The sequence below is a fragment of the Neophocaena asiaeorientalis genome, unplaced genomic scaffold (genome assembly GCF_003031525.2).
Source record: "Neophocaena asiaeorientalis asiaeorientalis breed wild unplaced genomic scaffold, Neophocaena_asiaeorientalis_V1.1 scaffold438, whole genome shotgun sequence".
Lineage (NCBI taxonomy): Eukaryota > Metazoa > Chordata > Mammalia > Artiodactyla > Phocoenidae > Neophocaena > Neophocaena asiaeorientalis.
In genome coordinates, this window is record NW_020173491.1 from 1,896,324 (window position 1) to 1,902,421 (window position 6,098).

A 6,098-nucleotide genomic window follows, 5' to 3' on the forward strand; every position below is an offset into this window, starting at 1 on the left:
TGTTGCAGTTTTTGAATGCAGAATCACCCTATGGAACAGTGGAACGTGAGTTATTACATTGGAAATGTGCCATCCCCCCAATGTTTTAGGCTCTGAGGCATTAAGAGTCTGTACTGCTACCATTTAATTTTGCTACTCAGAACAACAATAAAGATAGGAAAAGATTAAATATACTCTACAGCTGTTTACATAATAGCTCAGCAAGCGTATGAATATTATTCATGGCACAGTAAAATAGAAACTGTAGTTTTTTATGTAGGAAAAAAAAGTCTGCTTTAAAATACAGTTATTTGCAAATTATCCAGAATAGTCCATTAAGCATATACACTTTTAAGAGTTGAAGTATAAGCTCATGTGAGAGCCTTTTTTCTAGAAAATATTTTTAAGTGTCCAACCTGCCATGGCATGTTTATCCAAGGAAATAAAAATCACTGCTTTACTTCTCTCTTTTTCTTTTTGCCTTTAAGATGGAAACTCATTTTAAGATAGAATTGATTTTGAAATATTAGTCATTTAATTACATTTCTTTATCTGTAGTTTTATCTTTTGCCTTTATCTAGTCTTTCAAAGGAATACCTTTGAGTAATCAAGATAGGGAAAGTCCTTATCTCTTCAGCGTTCCTGTTCAGCCAGTTCTGTTGCAGGCTTGCTTCCTGCCTTTTTGAAATTGCATGGACCAATACTTGATTGTACAGGCAGACCTCGGAGATGTTGCCAATACTGGTCCAGACAACCGCGTCAAAGCAAATATTGTAATAAAGTGAGTCACCAATTTTTTGATTTCCCAGTGCATAAGTGCACAATAGCATTATGTTTAAAAAATAATGTACATAATTTTTTTTACTTTTTGGCTGCGTTGGGTCTTCGTTGCTGCGCACGGGCTTTCTCTGGTTGTGGCCAGCGGGGGCTACTCTCCGTTGCGGTGCGTGGGCTTCTCATTGCGGTGGCTTCTCTTGTTGGGGAGCACGGGCTCTAGGCGCATGGGCTTCGGTAGTTGCAGCACGCGGGCTCAGTAGGTGCAGCACGTGGGCCCTAGAGCACGCGGGCTTCAGTTGTTGTGGCGCGTGGGCTCAGTAGTTGTGGCTCGTGGGCTCTAGAGCGCAGGCTCAGCGGCCATGGCTCACGGGCTTAGTTGCTCCGTGGCATGTGGGGTCTTCCAGGACCAGGGATCGAACCCGTGTCCCCTGCATTGGCAGGCAGATTCTTAACCACTGCGCCTCCAGGGAAGTCCTACATACCTTAATTTTAAAATACTTTATTGTTAAAAAATGCTACCCATCATCTGAGCCTTCAGTGAGTTGTAATCTTTTTTGCTGGTGGAGGCTCTTGCCTGGATGTTGATGCTGCTGACTGACCCGGCTGGTGGTTGCTGAAGGCTGGGGGCGCTGTGGCAATTTTTTAAGTCACCAGTGAAGCATCTCTTGACGCCTCCTTTCACAAACAAGTTCTTTGTAGCATGCAAAGCTTTTGATAGCATTTTATCCACTTCTTTCAAAATTAGAGTCAATCCTCTCAAACCCTACTGCTTCCTTGTCAACTAAGTTTTTGCTCGTCCATAAGAAGTAACTCCTCGTCCATTAAAGTTTTATGAGACTGCAGCAATTCAGTCACATCTTCGGACTCCACTTGTGATTCTAGTTCTCATGCCGTTCCTACCACATCGGCAGTAACTTCCTTCACTGAAATCCTGAAATCCTCAAAGTCATCCATTAGAGTTGGAGTCAACTTCTTCCAAACTCCTGTTAATATTGATGTTTTCATCTCTTACCATGAATCATGAATATTTTTAATGGCATCTAGAATGGTGAGTCCTTTCCACAAGGTTTTCAGTTTATTTTGCCCAGGTCCATCAGAGGAATTGCTGACTGTGGCAGCTATAGCCTTACAAAATGTATTTCTTAAATAAGACTTGAAAGTGGAAATTACTCCTTTATCCATGGGCTGCAGAATGGATGCTGAGTTAGCAGGCATGAAAACAACATTAATCTCTTTGTACATCTCCATCAGAGCTCTTGGGTGACCAGGTGCATTGTCAATGAGCATTAATATTTTGAAAGGCATTTTTTTTTTTCTGAGCAGTAGGTCTCAACAGTGAGTTTAAACTATTCAGTAAACTACGTTGTAAACAGATGTGCTGTCATCCAGACTTTACTGTTTAATTTATAGAGCACAGGTAGAGTATATTTAGCATAATTCTTAAGGGTCCTAGGATTTTTGGAATTGTAAAGGAGTATTGGGTGCAACTTAAAAAGTCACCAGCTGCATTAGCCCCTGACAAGAGACTCAGCCTGTCCTTTGAAGCTTTGAAGCCAGGCATTGACATAACGTCTCTAGCTATAAGTCCTAGACAGCATCTTCTCCCAGTATAAGGCTGTTTCATCTACATCGGAAATCTGTTGTTTAGTGTAGCCACCTTCACTAATGATCTTAGCTAAATCTTCTGGATAACTTGCTGTAGCTTCTACATCAGTACTTGCTGCTCCACCTTGTCCTTTTATGTTATGGGGTTAACTTCTTTCCTTAAACCTCATGAACCAACCTCTGCTACCTTCAAACTTTCTTCTGCAGCTTCTCACCTCTCTCAGCCTTCATAGAATTAGAGAGTTAGGGCCTTGCTCTGGAATAGGTTTTGGTTTAAGGGAATGTTGTGGGTGGGTTTGATCTTCTATCCAGACCACTAAAACCATTTCAGCTATAAGGCTGTTTCACTTTCGTATCATTCCTGTGTTCGGTGGAGTAGAACTTTTAATTTCCTTCAAGTACTTTTCCTTTGCATTCACAACTTGGCTAACCGTTTGGTGCAAGAGGCCAAGCTTTTGGCTGATCTAGGCTTTCCCATGCCTTCCTCACTGAGGTTAATCGTTTCTAGCTTTTGATTTAAAGTGAGAGACATGCGACGCTTCCTTTCACTTGAACACTTACAGACCAGTTAGGGCTGGTCTGTAACTACCTAATTTCAATATCTTTTTGTCTCAGGGAATAGGGAGGCCCAGTAGAGGGAGAGTAACGGAACAGCCCCGTTGGTAGAGCAGTCAGAACACACACGAAATGCAGTTTGTGGTGCCCCGAAACCATTACAATAGTAAACATCAAAGATCTTTGATCACAGATCGCTGTAACAAATATAACAGTAATGAAAATTTTGAAATATCGTGAGAATTAGCAAAATGTGACACAAACACAGAGCAAGTAAAGTTGTAAAAAACGCCGCTATCTGTGAATTGCAAGGTATGCCTAATTTAACTGATATATAGGACACGAGCAATTTTAACACTCTCTTCTCCACATCCAAAAACACTTTGTTTTCAGCAACAGTAAACTTGTATTATACTAGTTTAAAACATCCGCTTTTAGGAGCAGAACACTTCCTTCCTTTCCTTGCCATTTTATTTTTATAAAATATGGATTTATAGTATATGGTTAGTCCATATATTCTGTCCCCTTCAAAATAAAATCTGTCATCGTCTCCGTCTTGTTACTGCTTAGATTTATTTCTTTTTTAAAAATTTATTTTATTGACATGTAGTTGATTGACAATGTGTTAATTTCTGCTATACAACAAAGTAATGTGGTTATACATATATACATTCTTTTTCATATTCTTTTCCATGAGGGTTTATCACAGGATACTGAATACAGTTCCCTGTGCTATACAGTGGAACCTTGTTGTTTACCCGTTCTATATATAATAGATTGCATCTGCTAATCCCAAACTCCCAGTCCTTCCCTCCCCTACCACTCCTTCCCCTTGGCAACCACAAATCTGTTCTCTATGTCTGTGAGTCTGTTTCTGTTTCATAGATAAGTCCATTTGTGTCATATTTTAGATTCCACATATAAGTGATATCATATGGTATTTGTCTTTCTCTTTCTGACATACTTCACTTAGTATGATAATCTCTAGGCCCATCCATGTTGCTGCAAATGGCATTATTTCAGTCCTTTTTATGGCTGAGTAATATTCCATTGTATATATATGTACCACATTTTCTTTATCCATTCATCTTTCGATGGGCACTTAGGTTGTTTCATGTCTTGGCTATTGTGCTACTATGAACATAAGGGTGTATGTATCTTTTTGAATTCTAGTTTTTGAATTCTAGTTTCGTCTGGATATATACCCAGGAGTGGGATTTCTGGATCATACGGCAACTCTATTTTTAGTTTTCTGAGGAACCTCCGTACTGTTTTCCATGGTGGCTGCACCAATTTACATTCCCATCAACAGTGAGAAAAGGAGGGTTCCCTTTTCTCCACACCCTCACCGGCATTTGTTATTTGTAGATTTTTTAATGATGGCCGTTCTGACCAGTGTGAGGTGGTACCTCATTGTAAGCTTAGATTTATTTCTAAGTGTTTATTTCTATTATAAGTGGACTGTGATACTGATAGATTGTCTGCTGCCAAAGTAATTCGTGTTCCTTTGGATGGTTCTGCCCCAGGACTTGGACTGCTATGGAACCAACACCAAGTCAAGCGTTCGTGAGATATTTGTGGCAGGAGCAAGAGGCCCGTGGTCACAATGGTGTCCTCTTTGGGGCAGCAGTTTCTTGCTAGGCCGTTCCTATGGCTGCACCAGGTCCCTTGTGCCCTGTGTCTGCATTTCCTGCCCATTGAGAGAAACTGATTCTCCCTCCCTCTCATCAGTTTTGTGAGCTACCCTAGAACTTTATAATAAACTTTATTTTCTGATAGCCATGCTGTTTCTGCTGCTTGCAACCTAAAAACCCTGGTTGATAGGTATCCTTCTAGAACTTTCTGGGCACATCCATCTAGACATACATGAATATATTTTTTCTACAATAGGCACATTATGTTCTGCAGCTTGGCTTTTTTCTTTAACAGTAATTCAGGGATGTATTGTCACGTCAGAATCGTGATTAGGTCTTAGGGTAAACCTTTCTTCTTGGACGTGAAAAATCACTTCATTTCCACTGGAGCGTCTGTTAGATCTTAGCTTGATAGGTTGGGGTGAATTTGCTTTTCTAGGCCTGTTCTTTTTTTTTTTAATTGAAGTAGAGTTGATTTACGATGTTGTGTTCATTGCTGCTGTACAGCAAAGTGATTCAGTTATACATGTATATACATTCTTTTTCATATTCTTTTCCATTATGGTTTATCACAGGATACTGAATATAGTTCCCTGTGCTGTACAGTGGGACCTTGCTGTTTATCCATTCCATATATAATGGTTTGCATCTCTAGGCCTGTTCTTAAGACAGCACTTTTAAACATTCTTTTGAATCTTCCAGTGGTTTGGAAAATTGAATCTCCTCATTTGTTGGACCTAATCCCCAACTTTTATTAAAAATAAACCGATAGAAACTATAAGATGGGGACCAAAGATTTTTAGAAATCTAGTACGTATTTTACAGTAGTAATTCCTAACCTTTTCTGGGTCATTAATTATGCTGAGAATCTAACGAAAATTATAGATGCTTCAAATAAATGCACTGCATTAGTTATCTCCTGTGTAACAAATTACCCCAAATTTAATAGCTTAAAGTAACAAACTTTATTATCTCACAATTTCTGTGGATCAGGAATTCAGGAGCAACTTAGCTGGGTGGTTCTGCCTCAGGGTCTCACAAGGTTGCAGTAACGATGTCGTCCAGGGCTGCGGTCAGCTGAAGGCTTGACTGGGCTGGAGGGTTTCTTCCAAGGTGGCCCATTCACTTGGTTATTGGCAGGAAACCTCAGTCCTCATGACACAGCAACTGGCTTTCGCCAGAGTCAATATTCCAAGAGAGAGAGGAGAAAGCTGAGATGCCTTTTATAACCTCTTTTCTTTTCTTTTTTGTTTTTAAACATCTTTATTGGAGTATAATTGCTTTACAATGGTGTGTTAGTTTCTGCTTTATAACAAAGTGAATCAGCTATACATATACATATATCCCCATATCTCTTCCCTCTAGCGTCTCCTTCCCTCCCACCCTCCCTATCCCACCCCTCTAGGTTGTCACAAATCACCGAGCTGATTATAACCTATTTTCAGGAGTATGAAAAAGAATATGTATAACTGAATTGCTTTGCTGTACAGCAGAAATTAACACATTGTCAATCAACTATACTTCAATAAAATTTAAAAATTAAATAAA